The following is a 21229-nucleotide window of genomic DNA, read 5'->3' on the forward strand; positions in this document are numbered from 1 at the left end:
GAAACCTGTCACAGAGATGTTTGCTATTCCGTAAATTTTTTTTGTTGTTCTCAGTGAGTGTTGTGCTTTGTGAGTGATATAACAGAATTAAGCCAAAATAGGAAGTGGTGTTTTAAACATATCAGCTATAGCGTTATTTTCTACAAACAAGAAACAATGTCTTGTCTTTTACAGTAATATCGCCTGACACCAGTGTATCAATCTTCAGCTGGCAAGTGAATACATGTGGTCAGGGAAAACCATCTGCTTACTTGGGTGTATTTGACATTAATCGCTGGTATCGTGCTCAAATGCCAGATTCACTAAGGTATATTTTTACTAAGTTGTTTTCAATATCCCTACAAATCAATCATTTGGAAGTCGGTGTTTAGCTTATGCACTTGCTTGCTTTCAGGCCAGAAGAACTCCTTCATGATTGCCCCTATTTTGCGTTGTGGTCACTGGATACTGTAATAAGCATGACTTCTCCAAACCCCATTTTGGATATTCTGGTACACGAGCGGAGTCTAAGTCAGGGAGTTCCTCTTTCTCGTCCACCACCTGAGCAGTTTTTTCATCCAAGCTCCTACAATTTTGGTAGGTATTTCACTGCTTTTGATAGTGAGAAGCTTAAAGTGAGGTCAAATGCCATTTATTGGTTCTCCTGTTCATTGTTTGTCACTCAAACCCCATCCGAAACCAAAAAGCCCCAAACGCCCACAAGCCCAACCCTTGATTACGTTGTACTAACAAGGTGTTTAACACTGTGACACATATCTGACAGTCTGCTGAGTTTTGGGTTGTGGTGCTTTTGTAATGTAGCCTGTGAAGGGGTGATGGTCATCAAATGAAATGACGTTGAACTGAAGCTCAGAGCAGAGCACCTTGATAGCACTAGAGATAAAATTGCTACACGCAGTAATTATTTTCAAAAAAATAAGTTTGGAAGTGATCTGATGAAGAAAATGGGTACTCAGTTACAGCTTTCCAGATACTGCTATTTACAAAACGTAAAGTGGTCATAAGCTAAGTGCGAGAGTATGGAAGGCTGTCAAACGTTCATTGTCTCTGCAGATGGTACGTGCTTGCTGAGCTCCGGAGTTGTTCGTATGACTTGCACCGGCTTCCAGAAGGAGGTGATCTTTTACTGTATCTTTATTGAGAATGGCAAGAGATGAACCTTTCCTATGTTTTCTATTGCACTGCTTTCAGGGTCGGAGACCATTTTATGCCCATCCTGCCCATCCACATGCATGATTGCAATGGTGTCCTGCCAGTTTTATGCAAATGGTAACATTTTAGGTCCACTCTTGGGACTGTAGAACTACCACTGTCTCCTGTTGAAGCACGCTGAGGGATTGAATGTCTAGAGCGGAATACAACGTTGCTGTAGGAGCAGGAACAAAACTGTTGTGGAAGTTGGGGAAAGCTGTTACTTCTGCATTACCCATCAGTGGAACTGCCTCCATAGTCTTGAGTTAGGGTTTTGATGCCTGATTAACTTGAAAAAGGAGGGCAGAATGGAGAAAATGAAATATTACTTAACTGTTTGAGAAGAAACGATTATTTTTTTTTTCTCCCGCACTTGGCCGAATTAAAACTTCCAAGCCACTGCACAGCTTGTGACAAATAATTCTGAATTAAATTTCAGCTCGCTAAGTGTTTCCAACATAAATCAACTTCTGCACAAACAAGCACAGAAAGGGTCTTCCAAAGCGTGATTTAAAGTTGTGTGCTAGCTTTAGCTTATATAGAATACATTTTGTGTCAGTGTTCAGGGTAAAAAAAGGTCTGTGTATTGACAGAGAAGCTAGAGAATACTTAATTAAGCATTGCAAGGGCTGACCTTTTGTTTTACAGGATATTTTTTATAAACCGTAGCGGTTAGTTTGGCTGCCGTCTTTAAGACTCTACGTAGTAGTGCTTACTGATGCAAGCTTTCTAACAATTTAAGTGAACATTTTTTTTTATTTCTCTTAGCGATTATTCAGAACCTTAGTGACTGAATAATACTGCTGTCTTAATCCGTAGTTTTTGATTAATGTTTCAGGCCTTGAAATTTTTAAAGAAATGTGGTCCTTCTATAAGTGAAACCATTCACGATAGCTACAACAGGTGTCTTGTAGCTGGCTTGCTGTCTCCAAGACGCGTTGATGTCCAGCCATCCAGTTTGAGTCAGGTGAGTGCGTATCAGGGAATCAAGGGGGAAATACATCCATCTCGTCTGAGAGGGCTGTAGAGGCTACAAGACATGATAATCTGATTTTCCTATTATTCGCAAGTTGCACTGAAATGCAGGTGTTGACTTGAGTTAGCAGAAGTTATAGTATTCTTCAATCCAAACTACCGAGTTTGAGTGGGGGCAGCACTAAGAGATCTGCGTTGAGAGACCCATCTCTTAATTCCGTGCCACAGATACGCACAAGGAAGCGTGCAGGCAGTGCTGGTCATGCGCAACATAAAGCATCTTTCCCTCACAACAACCTTCACCCCATCGGTTTCTCAAAGCATTACGTTCAGTGCAGTAGCTGACTATGGGGGTGCCTCACTCGGATGCGAGCTGTTGCAAACATCAGCTTGCTGCACTAGACGTGATCGCTTGCTTCCAAGGAATTGGGCTGTGGTAAACAATTACTCTTGTCAGCTCTGCCCGACAACTTCATCACCGCTCCCCCTCATCTTCCCTTCATCAGTAGGCTTTCCTGCAGCCTCTCAAAGCAGATCTTCACCTCTGTAGCCTCGTAGCCCAATTTACTCTGCTTAGCCTGCCCCCTTGTTGCTGCAACACCTGAATCGCCTTTATCTCCTGACACCCACTATCTTCTCTCTGCTTTGTCCCACCATAGTGACTCCCCCCGCCTCGTCACAGGTTTTCCACTTGCAGTGCACCAACCTTTCTCTCTCATCTGAAGAGTTTCATGAGAGACGGAGCCTTTGTGATGAACAGCCCCTCTTCACGCAGGCAGGATCTAAGCTAAACGATTAGCTAGCTAGTCGTCACACAGTGGAGCCATTAGTAGGAAGGGGAGAGCGGTCTTCTCGCTGCCCTCATCTTCCTGTCTACTGGACTGTTCACCAGATTTGTGGAAATGCGTTAAGGCAAATAACACTTCTGCACAGTGTGGTAGCTAAAAGAAGTTTCTTGGCAAGCTGCCCTAGCCCATAGACTGCTTATTTTGCAAGCCTGGCGTAGACTCTTGCATTCAAATGGGATGTTCTGATGTCAGCTCCGGTTTGGAAATAGCTTGGGCAACCAAGACGTGTTTTAATAACCTTTGCTGAATTGTGGCCATATCATTCAGAGACTTGTTATGCATTTGAGCAGGGATTTCTTTTGAAAGTTAGTAAGACAAATTTCAGAATTAGGGTCGAGAAGCTGGGTTTGGAGTTTTGTTTGCCACCGTAAGTAGTATCTGGTGTGTTTCCTTGTCTGAAACCCATTTTCAGAAAAAGATGGACATATCATATGTGTATTCTAATGTGTAGAAATTGCTTTGAATGTAATGATTTTGCCTAGAAGGGAAAGCTACTTTTGAATGTGTTTAAAAAAAACACATAAAAAAAAACAAACAAAGAAAAAAACAAAAAGAAAGAAGTAAAATTTTGTGAAGGGTCATTTCACCTGAAAGAAGTAATCACACCACCAGCTGAAATAAGCTGCTACTTAATAATCGCACGTCTGTGCATAGCTGTGCATTATCCTTCTCAAGGATTACCACTGCATTATAATACAGTATTTGAGCAGCCTACAATTTAAACCTATTAGAATTTAAATGTGTCACGTCTTTTTCTGTCATTTTAGAAAATGGTAAAGTTTTGGGTGTCTGAACTGCTTCATGTCTTCAGAGTCTAGGAAGCTGCTTGCCCTTAGCTTCCCCGTTTCCGTGCAAGCGTTGCACCGTTGTCTTTGCTCTGTCCCCTTCACGCATTCCTGATGGCAAACTTCTACGTGCAAAATGCGTGACGGGTATTAGCAGAGGATGTTACTGGAAATAGTTAATTGGAACTCGGTAAACTGAGACTATACTGCAGAGGCATGCAAATAAAGGTTAGAATCAGCCTTCAGTAAGTTGAAATGTTAGAGGGAAAGTTTAACGTGTTTCTCAGACCAACAAGCAGTGCAGCCTGTGGCTAGAGTTAAGAAAAGGAATGTGGAATTAGCTGCGTGTGTACTAGTGGACTGTGTGATGTCTGAATGAGTGTACAGTTAGAAACAAACGCTTGCTGTTACTGGTTCAGATATTGAAAGCATGTAAGATTCTCAGTTTATTTTGTCGGTTACGTTTAGGAGGAGCAGTTAGAAGCGGTATTGTCAGCTGCCGTCCAGACAGGTTCTTTAGAACTTCTGACTGGATGCATTAAACATTGGGCATCTGAAGGTAATACTTCTTACGTTGTTCTTACGTTATATATTTTTCTAGTTTGCAATTGTCGATTCATTTCTTTTTTGTTTTCTTTTTTTAAAGCGCAGCCAAGTTCTGCTGCTAATTTACAGTTTGTTCTTGAGTGGACACGGAAGAAAGTGATCTATGCAAAAGATGAGTTTGACCAAATATGTGAGTACTAGTGTAGTCATTCTGCCAACACAAAATGGTTCTTTCTAATTGAGCTTATTCAGGAACGTGGCGGTATATGGTACTGCACGGGGTTCTTTAAGCGTACTTTGAAACTCTGAAATTGCTCTGAAGGCTAATGATGTAATATTTATTCTTGAAAAGGTGTTCCGCTGTTTGATGGCTCTCGCAACTTTGTTGACCCGCAGACGTTACAGTCTCTTCAGCACTGCCAGTTGCTTTGGAGCAACCTGAGCACGGTCTTAACCTGTTTTCTAACAGAAGCACAAGAGCTTACTGAAAAAGGTTTGTAATCGTATATATGAAATCTTTGGTATGTTTTACTAAGATTTGGAATTATGCTTGAGTTGTAAGTGTGGAAAGATGAGCTTCTGTTGGTTTTGATGATTGGAAGACAGCCAAATTTAGCTGGGAGAAGGGGCTGAAATCTGAGAAGTTGGGACTACCACTTAATACGCGTTGATTTCAGGGAAACAGTTGGTTGTGGAGTTCATGCAAGTGGGTAGGGGAGGCTACATTCACCGAGAAGCTGTGTAAGCAGCTGGGTGGAGATTCCAGCAACCGGATGTGGTAGCGCTGCAAATGATTCCTTTTAATTCTTAGCTAGCAATTTATAATTGCATGCGAATGTTGTATTGCAAATTGCTAGAAAATACAAAGGAAGCACAAATGAGTAACTTGTGAAGTAAGTTACTTGAGTTTCTGTAGCTTTTTATGTTATCACTTGTCCTTGGCATATTGAGGGGAAAAGAAGACTATCCCTTTGCTACGGTAAAAATCCCCCGCTACGTGAAAAACAAATGTCTTATTCGTGAGTGTATGTAATAGTTCCGGCTTTAGGTTTTTTTTCTTTGAAGCTTTAGTGAATCTGGTTCTTTGTAGGGGTTGCTTTTTTGGTTTGGTGGTGAATGTGGTTTTTTTCTTCAAATAAGAAGGTGCCACAGAGTGAGAAATGCAAAGACCGCGATGTCTACCACGTTACTTTTATACTTTCTATTTGGGATGATGAAAGGGGGTTTGTAAAAATGAAAGGAATTGGATAACAAGAATCATCTCGTGCCTTTTTTTCAGGTTTTACAGACTTGACAAACAAGCAGGTGGTAACTGGCCTCCTTTCTTTGTATGCACGAGTGGTCATCTGGTTCTGTCGATCCAGTCTCCTTCCAGAGGGTTTAGGTAAGCATGAACTGTAATACATTTGTAACAGGGAGACTATCCAGTAAGTGATTCTGATGAACACATGCTTAGCCATGTTTTTGTAAATGTTTTGTCAGTGCTGAAGTTGTGCTGGTGAAATGGAGATTTTACTGTTTTTTTCAAATACCTAGTGTAGAATAATGCAAGCAGTTTCTTTCCTGGATGTTCCTTAGAAAGAGCAATAAGCCTCTGACTTGAAGGAGTTGCTTGTGTCCACAGCTTGCAAGACTTGGGATTTGAAACAAATTACTATTACACAACAAATCCTGGAATGCTTGTTTTTACAGCAAAGGCATTACCTGCGTGTTTGGAACTTTTTATTCATTGCCTGAGGAAAAAATACACCTCGGCAATACTTCTTTATTTGGGTGGATTATAAAGTCTATTGTCAGCCTTCATTGTCTCACAAATGCTCACATGACATGTTTAAGAAACCATTCCCTTTGAGAATTGTCCTTTCTGTAGTGAGCTTCTGCTTACAGTACGTGTTCTGAATGCTACCTCAATTGTAAACTTGAAATGGCACTTGAGAGAAGAAGGAGTTGAGTCTTGTGTCTCACCGCTCCGTTAGCAAAGGCAGAAAGAGGATTGGCTTCTTTCAAAGTGGGAGGCTTGCCTGTGCTTCTTGATGCTTAGCTCGTATGATCTTCTGTCTTTTTAGTCAAACGTTTTAGTTTCAACATGTGATATTGCTTCTTTAACTTGCTTTTACTTTATTGCCTGTAGATGATGATGCGCGTTTGGGTAGACCTTTCTACAATTACCCTCTGATTCAGAGCTACTACACTGGTCATCGACAGAAACTTGAGCGTTTATCAAGGTGAGCCTTACAGGAGAACTCGAGAACACTTCCACTGCGAAATCAGAAGTGGCAGTGAGTGAGTGGCTTTGCTATCAACAGTTGGTATTTGCTCTGCTTAATGCAGTTGCCGGCAATCCTCTCCGCTTCAGTGATGCATGCGTTCTCTTGAACACGGAGGTTACTTTCCTGTGTTACAATATTTGTGTATACCTCTGCTTAGTACCATTTGTTGGCATCATCGTTTCTTGGTAGCGTACTTAATCCAGCGGCCAATCTGTATCATTTGGTACTACTGAAAAAGGTCATGTGTTCAGGAGAGGGTCAGCGATCTCCCGTTCAGCAAAGCACGGTGTTCACAGAACAGGTGTTTTGGACAGAGAAGAAAGCCAGTTTTAAACCCAAACCAAACCTCATCTCGTTTATTGACTAGCGAGCAAGGGTAATAACTGTATTGGCCTAAATCACAAGTACATTTGTGTGATTTAACGAGATAGTCAGAGTTCGATGTAGTTGGCACACCTAGCACTCTACTGGCTGTTGGATAAAAGTCACTTGCTGAACGTGAACTCTCTTTGCTGCGCTAGCTCACTAGCATATAGGTGATATGCCTTGGATTAGACGATAATAGATTTTTCTTTGGAAATTGTGCTGAAAACTAAATAAAGAGCTAAAGAAGCTTAGGCTATGGCACCGCAAACAAGAACAGGATGCTGCAAGATGAGTTAAGGTGCAAGCTGCGGTGTAGTAGCTATTGACTTTAAAGTTCATCTTACTTAGCTTACTTCTCAAGTAACTTCCATACCGGCTCAGATGTCCCTTAGAAGCATACAACCTCCAGTGTGCTCTTTCTGCTTCTTATTATGGGGAAATTAAAGGGTAGTGTCGCAGTCAGCCAAAGATTGTGATGGACTTGTGAAGAAAGCAATTTTTAAAGCTTCACCCATCCATGGTTGTAATGGTCTGTGCACAGAAACATAAATGCTGCTTAAGATGACACTAAGCTTCACCTGTATGCTCAGCTTTCTGAAAACAACTTTTTTTCAGTAGCAAAAGTGAGCTGCTGAGAACAAAATCTGAACTTTCCGCGGTGTTGTCTTCTCACAGCTGTGTATTGGGACACTCCAACGGGAGGCATTAGACTTGCGCTAAAGAATAGTCCTGGTCTTTTGATACTGTTCCGTTTCCTCTGTTAGACAGTAGGAGAGTGGTTATTTCTGGCACATAAAAAACTTTGTTCACACTTCCTTTGTACTACAAGTAAGACAGCAAAAGAGAGAACCTGAAAACGAAAAGGTCCCTTAGTAGGGGAGCTTTCCAGGATGTCTGTTTGGAACTCCTCTAATCATTCACTATGATCTAACAAACATCTTTCACCTGACTCGGACGTTTCTTTCATGTGCGTTTCAAGTCATAATCATGCCTTTGTGTGTTTGTCACTTTCTTTGCCTCGTGGGAGCTTTTTTCTGTTTGGTTTGACTGGAGGAGATCTGTTACACTGAGAGGCTGGAATTAGTGTTTGACTCTCCAAATCCTTGCTACCTTTTGTTCCAGAGGAAAATGGGATTCTGACTGCTTGATGATTGATGGAATGGTTTCCCAGTTAGGAGACCAAGTTGAGAAGTTGTGGCGGAGAGATGAAGGAGGAACTGGGAAATACCCACCTGCTAGTTTACACGTGAGTGTTACGTTCCCTGAAAACAGCAACGAACCCCCCAAAGCCCCACCCAAAAGCCCATGATTCATGAAAGACAGGAGTTTTTAAAAAACTTTTGATTTTTCATTTTCAGGCACTGCTGGATCTCTATTTGCTAGAAGGCATTGAAGAAAGCTACAAACATGCAATTGTATCCTTTCTCGTTATTTTTACTACACCTTCAGCATACGCACATAAATGTTCTTAAATGTTTGTCACCTGCGCCTTTAATAATGTTTTTGAATTTATGCTTCCAACACAGTGCAAGTGAAAACATTTAGTTTAGAATGAAGGCGTGGACAGGAGCATTGTTTTATTTCTTTGTACCGTGGATTCTTTATGATTTTTTTTTTAATGTTTTGTTGCAAAGTCTTTTCTGACATGCGAAAACAGATTTACTGAGAAATGTTAAAGATAAAAATCTCCCTTGGTTTTTCTCAAAACTTAGCACAGTGTTTAATTTTTTAAAGCACCCGTACCTGTAGCAAATGGCTGCTTACTAGGATGATGCAGTAATATGTGCTGCTTGAGAGCAGAAGGATTTCTAACCGGTACCTGATTTTTGCCCAATTCATCCGTCTTCCAGCCCAGATAGCAGTGCTTGCTTTTGTTCTGTTAGAAGTGCAGGCACACCGAATAAGAAAGGGAGAGAAGAGAAAAGTCATCGGGCAGAAACTTAATTTTTAAGCTGCTGAAATATACAGAATTACTTTTTGTTGTTTGCTGCCTAACCCGAGAGGGGAGCCTAGAGAGCAAGGGGTTTAAAAACGGTTGTAGCCCAGAGCTGTCTTATTAGAATATGTCCCTAAAAACGGATGTCAGAAAGAGAAAATGACACTACCGATGAGTGATCCGCATCCTGTTTGAAATCTAGTGTCAATCATTCAGTGCTACGTTGTCTTGTAAGGACACCTTAATTTACATTGTTCTATATACTCTGGAAATGAGGAAAAAACCAACGGTAGAATTTGTTTGCTTTAATAATTAAGCATTGGATGTTCAGGTGTTTTGAATGTCCAACTGGTAGCTCCAGTGACTAAAGAGGGAGCCTGAGTTTGTAACAACGGAAGTATTTAAGTATCTAAAGTTAACCTTTCTGAATGCGATACAGAAATCAAAGAGTATTTCTTTGTGGCTATTTATTCAGAATGCAGTTTTGTGGTTAGGACCTGACCGTCCTCAAGTCAGAATAGCTCAAAATGTCAAGACTAATACGGCAGTATTTTCTGCTTCCTACCACTTGTATATCCTGACTTCACTGTGTTTTTCGAAACGTGATGTGATAAATGTTTGGTCTTCCAAATTGATTAGCCTTAACTAGATACTTGATGTCAGACAATTTACTTGCTGCTAGATATCACGCGTTCCTTTCCGAATAAAACAGAGGCTTCAATCGACTCCTTCCCAACTGCCTTTGCTATCCCTTGGGGACTTGTTAAGCTTGTTGAAGGTTTTTGGCTTCTAGATCACAATGATTACGAAGTAAGTACGTTACAGTTCAGTTAGACATCCCTTACAGTCCAAAGCTGTAATCTGTAAAATGATTTTAAAAAATCGGTGCTTAGCTAATTACAGGTGCTACAACATTAGAAGCCCTTTTGTCATACTGCTTCGACATCTTTAGCAATAAGTTATAATCTGAAATTCTCTTTTAGCCACTTTGACAGGAAATTGATTAAAACAAAGAAGAAATCAACTTTAATAATGCTTGATACTTGAGTTTTCAAAGCCATCCATTTAGGTTGTTTCCAGCAGACCGATGGAGCGCTTTCTCAAAGACAGTGTTTTAGGTACTTTAAATATTAAAACTATGATCATAGCAGCAAGGTTTGAGGCAGAAGACTGCAGAAGTGACTGTTCAACCTAATTCATGTTCTTTCTGATGCTGAAGGTTGTTCTTTGCCTGTCACAAAGTTAATATATCTGTTTGTCTGGGAGAATAGCTTATTATTTAGTAATGTATTTATAGAAAGTGGTGTTTGTACACAGAGATTTGGTTACTCTGGAAAAGTGTGAATTACTCCTTTTAAAACACTCGCTTTGTTCTGTATGGCTAACTGGATTATTTTTTTTTTCAAATACGTGAGAATTTTTATCTACAGTAGTTAGTCATCTAAGTTTATTTGACACACGCCCACCCTTACTTAAGATACTTTTGAATGTTCTTGTGGCGTGCGTGCATGTGCATATGATAATATACCTGACCTCTAACCTCTACAGAATTCACTGGCCCTGCTCTTTCATCCAGCCACAATCAAAACTGTGTCATGGCAGCACAGGAGAATTATTCAATCCCTGATGTGCCAAGGAGAGCGTAGGCGAGCCCTCAGATACATACAGATGATGAAGCCAGCAATGTCAAGCAGCAGTGAAGTGCGGCTTTTCCTCACGGTGTTGTTGTCCAATAGGTAAAGAAACCTATCCCACCGTTTTGGCATTCCAATATTGTGAAAGGTGGAGAACAACTAATGCGAATCACCATGCCCTAAATTCCCTTTAAACTCTGAATACAGTCGTTTGGGGGCATCTTTTTGGTGATACTATTAATATTCCTTTACATCTCAAAAAATTGAATTACAGGTGCGTGGTGGAGGCTTGGGGTCTGTTGCAGCAACATGCCACCAGGTTAAACATCAAAGAGCTGTTAAAACACGTGTATGAAATCTGTCAGGAGATGGGACTAATGGAAGACTTACTGAAGCTACCTTTCACAGGCACTGAACAAGTAAGTGTGGACACGAAAAAAATCTTAATGGTCTCTTTGAAAAGAGAAGAGGCAGAATCATAACAGATTTTTGAAATGTGTTATTTCTCATAGGAGTGTTTGGAGAAGATTTTACAGAGCGATGCTGCTGTCCGGAATCTTAGATTTCCTTTAGACCACCATGTGCAGCGTGCCAACTATATCCCAGCGCTGCAGTCGAATCGTTCAATGAACGTTAATCTTACGGTAAGCGTGAAAGTTCTGTCAAGTGTGCAGGTTTCTGTTAGGTGTTACTAACCATTTTTGGTAGTAAATAAAATAAAAATCAACGCTTTGGTTTTTATACCATTCTTTGAAATACTAGGAATAAGTTTCTACACTTTCCGTTCCAGCTGAACCTAAAAGTTGAACAAAATATTTCACTACTCCAAAGCTACTGCGTGAAGTTATAAACTAAGTGTTGCAGACCATTGTTGACTCCACTTAAAATAGTTTGTTTGCATCTAAGGAATAATGGTTTAGATTGCCGAACGCTGTTTGTGTCACTCCTTTCTGTGGCATGAAGAGTATGTTGTATGTCACCTCTTGAATCTTGCACACAACTTTATTTTTCTAGCTGAGAGCAGTCTGGATGCCAATGCACAGGTAAAATCTGTGTGCTGGTTTGGTTTTCTTTTTATTTCCTCCAGTTATAGCATGAGCTCTGCGACTCCACAACTTCTGTTTTACCCCTTTGATGACAGAAATTCTTATCTAACTTCTGTTTCTCAAAACAGCCAGATTAAATTTTGCGTTTTGCGAACTTCTGTTATGAATCTGTGATACATTTTCTGTGTTCCGGAACCATAGTTTTCCAGTGGATCGCACTTATAAGGTGGTCTTGGAAGGTTTAGGTCCTGCATTTGAAAACTTTCATTTGGCCAGAAGGTGTGTGTAGGTAGCCTTTTCTTACTTGTTTTAATATTCACATCATTGCGTCCACTGTAATTTGCAGTTGCCCTGAATATTCAGTCATCTCGGACATTGGTGTTTCAGGAAAAACAAGGGAAAGCCTGCTATTTCGTAAGCCATTTGAAAATTGCAGGTGAGAACAAGCGTATCGGAGTGAGGTTCTGCCGAGTGCCAGAATTGTTTCAACTTGAAGTTGTAGGTTCTGTTCTTATCCTAGTCTGCCTTGCCCTTTGCTGAAATTACCAGGTGGAATTGGTGTGTGCCAAGGAGTAGAACTTGCTGCTCCTCTGTGCAGTGGCGGTATTATACAGTATCTGTGGAGGAAATGTATTCACTAATTAGAAATAGCAGAGATAGTTGTGTGCAGTGAACTTCTTGTAATCAGTTACCTTCTTGCTTTATGCTTTTTGTTCATCAGAATGATCGTGAGCCTGGCTTGAGAGAGAGAGCAGTTGCCAGGAATTCTACATTGCACCAATGTGGCAAGATCCTTCCTAGAGTTCAAAGGAAGCTGGCCAGAGAGAGAGCCAAGCCTTACCACTTGCCTTCATCGGTCTCAAGAGAAGGTAATTCTTTAGAGGAGGGAAATACAATGGACAACTGACCACGACTTTGATCACACAAGGCTGATATGTTTTCCCCTCTTGCTTTACAGGCGCAAGACAAAAGCCGTTATCAACAGTAACAAAACAAGCAAATGCAGGAAATGTGCGTACAAGAGCAACGTTCATCAGTAATGTATTGTCCAAAATTGGAGAAGTAGGGGTAGGAAATGAGCAGAAAACCAGTTGCTCATGCCGTGAGAGGTAAGCAGCCTTTTAACAAAGTTTAGTCTTGAGCTGCGTGTTTGGAGAGAGGGAGAGAGAGAGAAATCCACTTGAATTATGTTAGTGTTTTGGAGGGAAGGGGCACCTGAATAAAGCTTTCTTTGGCTTTTTTTGCACCTACAAGATATAACATTTAAGAATCGATTCATCTTAAGTAATACTTGGAGCGAGAGTTCTTCTGCTATGATAGTCTCATTTATGCGAATACATCTATTTACATTACAGTAAAAGTGTTTACAGAATTTAAGGTAGCTGAAACGAAACCCATGATTGCCAACAAGCTATTGGTGTACAGGTTTTGGTAGACTTGATTGTGTGATCAAATAGCAATCTTTTACCACTTTGTGCCCAGCTTCTGCTTCGTTTCTGCCTTTTTCTTTTTTTTTTCACTCAAAACCAGGCAGAATTATAAAGAGCAAAAAAGAAGCTAGCAGTTGTCAGATGATTTTCCTAGAGGTAGTATATTCAAGGTGAAACTTGAATTCTGGTACGTTTGGACTTGAGGGGAGTGCAAGTCAGTTACATTTTCCTTTTAATTCTAGGCCTAGAGCTACAGAACCACCAGTCATAACACGTCCTCTCCCTGATGCAGAGTTGCCCGACGCATTTGTTGGGACACCCGTTAACAAAATTTAGCTTTGTACCTGTTAAAGAAAAGGTCGGCTTGGGGACACAACTAAGTGGAGAATTTGAAGTGGCCCCAGCATTGAAATGCAGAGGAATTTTCTTCTGACATGAGAATTACATCACTGGTGCAACGTAAAATTGCATTACTCTTGCCTCAGATGGCAGGGATTTAGGAAATTAAGTGTGACATGTCACGAAATCATGAAAAAACAAGAGAAGGCCTGTAACTTGTTCATGGGCCTGATCCATCAGCCCAGCAGTGCGGGTTCACCTGTATTTCTTGTTCATTGAATGTTTTTGTTATGTATCATCTCAGATGTCTTGAGTGCAGCTCAAGATTTTATTTCATGTATTTATTTATGTTCATATTTTCAATTGTGTATCTTCACAGATTGCCGGATTTGGTGGTTCGTCCTGTTCCTTCAAGTTCTGCAGCACAGGGTGGTAGCTGGCAGTCACCATGCGGCGCTTCTACTTCATTCATGGCATCCAGCCCATTGAAATCAAATATGCTTGGTTCCATCTCACAAAAGAATTTTTCAAGAGCATCGGAGCTGAATTTACTGGAGACACCTCTTGTGGTTAAGGTTTGTGTTTTAGAAAACAGGATCAACCAACCGAACCAAAAGCCTGTAAACTTTGTTTAACATGAAACCACCAAAGTATTTAACACAAACCCTGTTGGATTCAGACTGTGGAATATTTTCAGCATGCGTGTGGTTATTGGACGTAGAATCCTTTTGGAAGCAGGACGTTGGGAACAGTCTTGAAGAGGGAAAGTTTAGTTCTAAGTTAACTGCCGTACGCACATTGTCCCATAGCTTTGTGAAATACTTTGTTCCATGCAATAAAAACGAGTGTAAGTTAAAAATTGGACTTCTGAGTACACATAGATCCTTAGAGATGCAATTTGTAGCTTAACCATCTCATTGTCTAAGTGCTCGATAGCTCTGTGGAGTTTGACTTGCATGCCAACAAGCAAGAAGGTATATGCTTCAGTTTCTTAATCCACTTAAGGGAATGACAACGTAATTGATGCCAGGTAAGCGATGTCAGTCTCTGTCAAATTCAGTGATGGCTTTTTGCAGGGATTCTACGTATTGATGCTTGTGACAAGAAGATGCCATATCCTTGTTTCTTCAGGAAGTTAGTTTGAACGCTAACATTTTATGTTGCATTAATTAAAAAAAAAAAAAAAAGAAGAAAGAAGCCAGTAGATTCATAAGAAACATAAAATGCATGGTTTTTATACCATTAAGTTTTTTGTCCCTTTGGAAAAAACAGCAGTGCAGAGGCTAAACTTTGTCCTCTCTGCTGGTACAAACTCGGTTTAATTTGAACTAATACTTTAGTTGTGTGCAGTGAACTTCTTGTAATCAGTTACCTTCTTGCTTTATGCTTTTTGTTCATCAGAATGATCGTGAGCCTGGCTTGAGAGAGAGAGCAGTTGCCAGGAATTCTACATTGCACCAATGTGGCAAGATCCTTCCTAGAGTTCAAAGGAAGCTGGCCAGAGAGAGAGCCAAGCCTTACCACTTGCCTTCATCGGTCTCAAGAGAAGGTAATTCGTTAGAGGAGGGAAATACAATGGACAACTGACCATGACTTTGATCACACAAGGCTGATATTTTTTCCCCTCTTGCTTTACAGTCGCAAGACAAAAGCCGTTATCAACAGTAACAAAAGTTTTGGCCACAGCTGCTTCTGTTTTTCCTGCGTTTACTCCTCGGTCTATTCTCAGATCCAGCCTTCGCACTACACCCCTAGCAACTCCTTCTGCATCTCCAGGACGATCTCTACCTCCTCCTCTACGAGCAAAGGAGCGTAGAGTATCTTTCAGGGAAGAGAACTTGAATGCAAAATGGACTGTTGGGGTAAGCTGGCCTGTAGTTAGTGATCTTTATAGTTAAAGGCTTTACAGACTGTGATTTGATTTAGTTTTTTTCAAGTTTTCCAATACTCCTTATATTGAGAACTGGAATAGCAAATCAGAACGGCAGACTTGAATTTGGTCCAAAAAGGTTATGTTAGACCTTCTGTAACATCACCTGCCTGCAGGAACATATTCTTAACAAATACCAGCCACCTTGGTGGTTTTTACTCCAGCATCACTAGGCGCTGTGATTGTTCCAAATTGCATGTGTGCAGCTTCCCGCTATACCTTTTGAAATGGTGGTATGGCAGGAGGGTAAGGAATACAGATTGAGTCAGTTGTTTGGGTTCGTTAAGCTTTGTGAATGAAACACCTCTGAAAGCAACAAAAGTCATGAGCTGCATTTACTCTCAGTCTCTCTTTTTGCAAGGCCTGGGTTTCCTTAAGCTATGGTAAAAATAGACTGCCGATGAAGAGAGCTGTATGGCTGTCTCTTCTCTAGCCCTAAAGTTCTTGGTTTTGCTTCTTGCCTTGCACCAGCGATAGCATTTGTGTAGTTGTCAAATGAAGTCTGTCCACCTGGAAGTTGCCCCCTTCTGCTCCTCCTTTTGTTCTGTCAGGTGGCTTCCCTGATTCAGCTCGTCATGCAGTTGCCAAAGTAATGTTCCAAAGCTAGTATCTACCTGGAGGAGCTTTCCGTACCTGTACTAACAAATTGTCTTAACCTGTTTTTATCGTACCTGTTATTGCCTGTTATAAAGAGCTACTCAACTGTAAGAAGAGGCTCTCTCTCCTGTAGGAAGTTCTTAGTAATAGTGCAGTGTGGCCGGATTAATTTACTTGTTCCACGCCACAGGCATAGTGAACGCTAAAACATGTTAGTAGTGCATACAAGCTGAAAAGGCAAGCATAAAAAAAGAGAAATCTTGGAGTTATGATTTTAGGTATGCAAAGCTCCCTCTTCTTGAAAACACAGTAGTGAACCCAATGAACAGCCTTGAGACGACAGGGTAAGCAAGCACTTACAAGGCCCATTTCATCTTAATTCTCCAAGGTTGTGGAAACTCAATAAGCAGTCAACAGTGGGATTGGTTTTTACACTCCGCTTGAAAAGCTAAGATAGTGCTAGCATGAGAACTAATTTTGTAGCGCCTTGCTTAAGGCGACACTTGCAAATCTGACAAATATCAATATATATATGTTCTTTTTTTTTGTCTTGCTTTGACAAAAAGCATATGTGTGATCTTGATTGTGAACTTTCTTTTTAAAAAATAAAGGTAACAGAAGATAACAAAGCACCATCTGGAGTTTCATCTGAGCATCATCACGGAGTGGTGGAGGATGCTTGGTCGGAAAGTAGAGATAAACCAGCTCTGTTTCCTCTGAGCAATCCCGAGGAAGGTGGTGCTGAAGTGGAAGAGTCTGGAGACGGTTTGGAGAAAACGGATGTCAGCAAAGAAAACAGTAACTTCTCTGCCAGGTCAGACCAAGCTGCTTTGGAGTATCATGATGCAAAATCACCTGGCGATTTTGAAGACGAAGTCATCTTTATAGCTGCTAATCCAGCTAATTCTTCCGCTGAAGAAACTGCCGATTTTGAAGAACTGGAGAAGGAGGAAGACAGTGAAATAGTTGAAGAGAAACCCTTCCCGATGGGACAACCAGATTCATCAGAACTGAGAAAAGCAGCTGGTGTGTTTCCTGCTATGATAACCTAAGCTTCTGCATTTTTCAAATGTCTTCAAAAGGCTAAATTACTGACGGGTGCAACAGTCCATGATGAGCATTCACAAATGTCCGAGGCACTTCCTTGTCCTAGGCTTTTAAAATTGCCACTGTGTTTTGAGCCCTTTTTTAGGTCTCGTGGACATTCTGAATGTATACTGCTTTTGGCTGGCATTTCTTGTGTGTAATTGCAGCGGAGAGGCAGCAGCGACTTGTGGGAGTTTTGAGAGGGGTACAAGCTGAAAACTTAGGCTTCTGGTTCTGTTTTAGGGGGACTTCTGTAGGCTGCAGGTTTTTTTACAGCACGTTTAGCCTATGGCGTGCTTTGACTAGATAGGTAATTTTTTGTTGTTTTGTTTTTTTACCCCCCTCGTTAGTGCTCAGTTAAGTAGTTTTCTTTGGGAAGTGAGTCTGCTTGTGTATCTGCTTCTCATTACAGCCATGTTTGCTCCTTTTGCTGGCTCAACAGCTTCTGCAGCCTTTTCCAAACCTATTTCAGCTGGTCTTTGGTAATTCAGCTCAATTCAACTCATTCAAGCCAGTGCAGCTGCTGAGGATGTGTTCATATGAGCAGGTCTGCTGGCAGATTAGAAGAGATGTAGCTCACTAGGTGGTGAGCAGTGATGAAGAGCTGGGAATGACAGTGGTGCAGGAACAGGGAGAAGATGTGTAAACACAGCTACAGTCAGGATTGGACAAACAGAGCTCAGTCCGCTCAGCTCCTTAGAACAAAAGTTTGCTATTCCTGGGAGAGGTATGCAAGTGTCGGAGTTCTGCGTCCGAGGTCTCGAAACAGTTTGTAGCGGGGAGCGTGTACTCTGGTATCAGTGCATCATATGCAGCCTGATTCAGTCCTAAGCCTGAGATGATTCCGGAGGATCCTGGAGAGTGACTGCTGCTCCTGAAGCTCCTCAGCTCCTTTTCTTTTTCAATAAGAGCAGTGCCCAGACAGGGACTCCGTGTACATGGGTGAAAGAGGTTCTCCAGGTCTGAGTGTTTCTAGTAAGATAGGTCAAAACATTTGCCTGTCTGCTTTTAGCTGCCCTGTGTTTGGACAAGAAATCAAGGGTGCTTTTCCTTAAAAACAATGATAAGGTCCTAATCATTAAAGAATAACCTTATGAAGAAAGTTTGTCATTGCCGGACTATGGTACAAACAGTTCTGTACAATTTCAGTCCTCTGGAAGCGTTAGGGGGCAGTCAGTATAGCTCTTGTTTGGGCTGAGCTAGCAAAATTATCCCAGTCCTGCGTGCTGTCTGCAAAGGTAATTGTTGGATCTGGAGGAAGCAGATGGCAGAAACAAAGAAGAAAAGGAGGAGGGTGTTTCTAGAATTTGGCCTGTTGAGAGAAAAACAGGCTAGCAAGCAGTTGGGTTTCAACACCACCAGTCAACCGCTAGAGAAAAGAACAGGAGACGACCTTAGATGCATTCTTGTAGAAGAGGGGAAACGAAATCAGGAAAGGAAAGAAGCATTGCTGGGATGAGTTAAATATCCAAAGAGAAATAAGAAAAACTTCTGACCCAATTTTAAGAAGGAGGGATGTTTCCTGAGGTTTTTATGTATTAGGTCAGTAACATATCAAGTTGAGTTTGTAAACAGAATGTCAATGGCCATGTTGTTTTCTTGACGGAAACTATGCATCAGACGTCTGGTTTTACTGGACAGAAGAACTCAGACCTTCTGTGCAGTTGAAGTCTTGGTAGCGTTATTTTGTTAGATCACCATCCTAGGTGAAATGCGTTACGGCTCTCTTGAAAATCATATGAGCATTTTGAAAGAAATGATGTTAAGTGCAACAGGGAAGTCACCCATCTGTCTGTTTTTGTAGGATTTGTGGAAGAATCAAATGCTGACCGTCTTACCCTTCCTGAGGATGGTAAATGGTTGTTTAAAGCTGCTGAGGCTGCTACTTCTGGGACTGCAAGTGAAGGGTAAGTTTATGAAATATAGATACACCTTTAGGTTCACACAACATGTGACTGCTGGCTTTCCTGTGTTTGAAAACTATGATTTTTGAGCTGGTATTGGTTCTCTCCTGTGTTCTTAAATACAACAGGTTTCCTGTTCCTTTCTGTCTGTGGACAGAACTAATGTGGCATGAAGAGAAGTCAAATTGACGAGCTGTCAGTTTGAGCCTTTTTTTCTCAAATCATTGCAGACCCCAAAGTAGCGGGATAAGGATTTTGTTCAGCAGGCTATATGCACCTTTTTACAGTTTGAGGGGGTTACTAAGCAGATACTGTGAAGAGAAGCCCTGCTTTTGTCTGAATGTTATGTCGGTGCAAATTACACCTGAGATTCCTGTAACTTTAGTGGGTTTATTGTGGGGCTTGAATACTTTCTGGCAGTATTTTATACACTTAATTTCTATTTTCTGTGTGTGGTCAATTAGCTCCTGTTTGTTTCTGGAAAGGGAAGCAGTTTTCTCACCAGGTACTTTAAAAGCTGCAACTGCTTAGTGAGAGACGTTAGCGATGAAATAACCCTTAATTTCAAGTGGTAACTTAGAGTGGCACAAACTTTTGTTCAGTTGGTTCTAGACCTCGAGTATGGCAGTTGCACTCTTTCTACAGAAGACAAAGAATATATTATTCTTTAATACAACTCTGTTGTTATGTTATTATCCAGTGTGAGATAGCTGGGAAGAATGTTAAGTACTTGATTCGTTGCGCAAGATGAGTCGGGAATTGAATGTCGATGTGTTGGTAAAGGAATTTCTCATTTTCCTTAGTTTTTTTCTGTTTGGAAACTGGAAGACCTTACAGTGAGAAAGTAATTTGTAAAGCTCTTCAAGGTTTGTTTTGAAGCTTTGTGATGGATTTCTCTCTTTCTGCTCATGCAGTGAAGCAAACCAGCAGGAGTCCAAAATGTCCTCTTCATCAGAAGAAAAAGCCATACCAGTTGCAACAAACCCACAGCTTTCTGAATCCCTGCAGGCAGAGGGTGAATGTACGTACAGTATGTGGGAGATGTTATGTGAGTTAAGGCAGCTGAAGGCCTCAAGTAAAACATGCAGTTTGCCATAGCGCTACAGGTGTCTCAGACTGAAGTAGTACTAGCATGTTACTGCTACCTTTCATTAGACTGTAGAGAGAAGAATACCCTCCTCAGAGAAAGTCCTTGTAGAAAATGCATAGCCAATGTTCCTGTTCTGGATAAAGGTACTGAGAAAACGGGTTGAATGTCAAATATTAGAAGGAGAGATCATTATGTGTTTCGGTGTTGTACACCACTACTAATTTGTGTGCTATGGGATCTGCTGCTTGAGTTACTATTTTGAAAGATGATGCATCCCTCAGTACTCAGGCTGTGAAGAATAACTAGCTGCCGGGTAGATGGTTCTGGTTTCTAGCGTTTGGGGAAAGCCCGATGTATGTGGCAGGATGGAGAACTGTATTCTTGGCTCCTGCTCCCTCTGTTACTTCCTGTTGCTTAAACGCATCTCATTTATAGAGCAGTTAAGTTAAAATGATATAAATCTCTTCCAGCTGTGATACGTATCCTTGACAGCGAGGAAGTGGTCAGTACTCATTCAGAAAATTGCCTTGAGGGGAAGTGTGTGGATTTACCTGAAGAACGTAACCCAGAAGCAGCTGGAGATGAAGGAAACGTTCCTTTTCCACAGGAAGAAGTAACTGTTTCTAACAATCTTCCTAAAACTGAGGAAATTAATGTAAGTAAACTATTTTCCCATTTTCTACTAAAGAGAAAACACCTTGCAAATTGAGGACAGTCCTGTCTAACTGACGATTAGAAGGCATGCAAAACCGTCTCAGTTTCTTTAGCTGGGTAACACAAGTCCAAACCTCGTTGGGTAAGGGCAGATAGGTTTTTCTCCTACGCATTTGCTGTACCGATAACACAGAATAGAACCTGTCAAGACTTGGGCCTTTGAGAGCTGTAGGAGTGCCAAAACCCGCCTAAATATTTTTTAAAATCACCATGCCTTCATTTGGTTTGCTAGACTGTAAATGTTTCTTATTTGACTTAAAAAAAGAAATAGTTTTAATGTTAAAGACAATAAGAAAAGCTGGGGAGTGCAGCTTTTCAATACCGGAGGCCGTTTACCAAATGACAAAATGGCGTGGGAACCAAACTCATTTTCAGAATGATTTGGGTGCTTAGATCCTTTGCTATTTGTTCCTTATTAACATAAAGAGAATTCCCAGTAATGAGTTAATTTCAGTGTCAAGATATTTCCAGCTGCCTAAAACTCTTTTTGTGTGCGTGTGAAAATGCGGGGGTTTTAACATCTCAACTTTGTAAAGTATGAA

General features: G+C 41.0%; 1 pseudogene; it reads left to right on the plus strand.

The window, feature by feature from the left end:
• The window catches only part of LOC142028358 (protein ELYS-like), a 44301-nt pseudogene that overhangs the window by 17695 nt on the left and 5377 nt on the right, over positions 1–21229 (plus strand).

This window comes from Buteo buteo, unplaced genomic scaffold (genome assembly GCF_964188355.1).
Source record: "Buteo buteo unplaced genomic scaffold, bButBut1.hap1.1 HAP1_SCAFFOLD_275, whole genome shotgun sequence".
In the NCBI taxonomy this organism is placed as follows: Eukaryota; Metazoa; Chordata; class Aves; order Accipitriformes; family Accipitridae; genus Buteo; species Buteo buteo.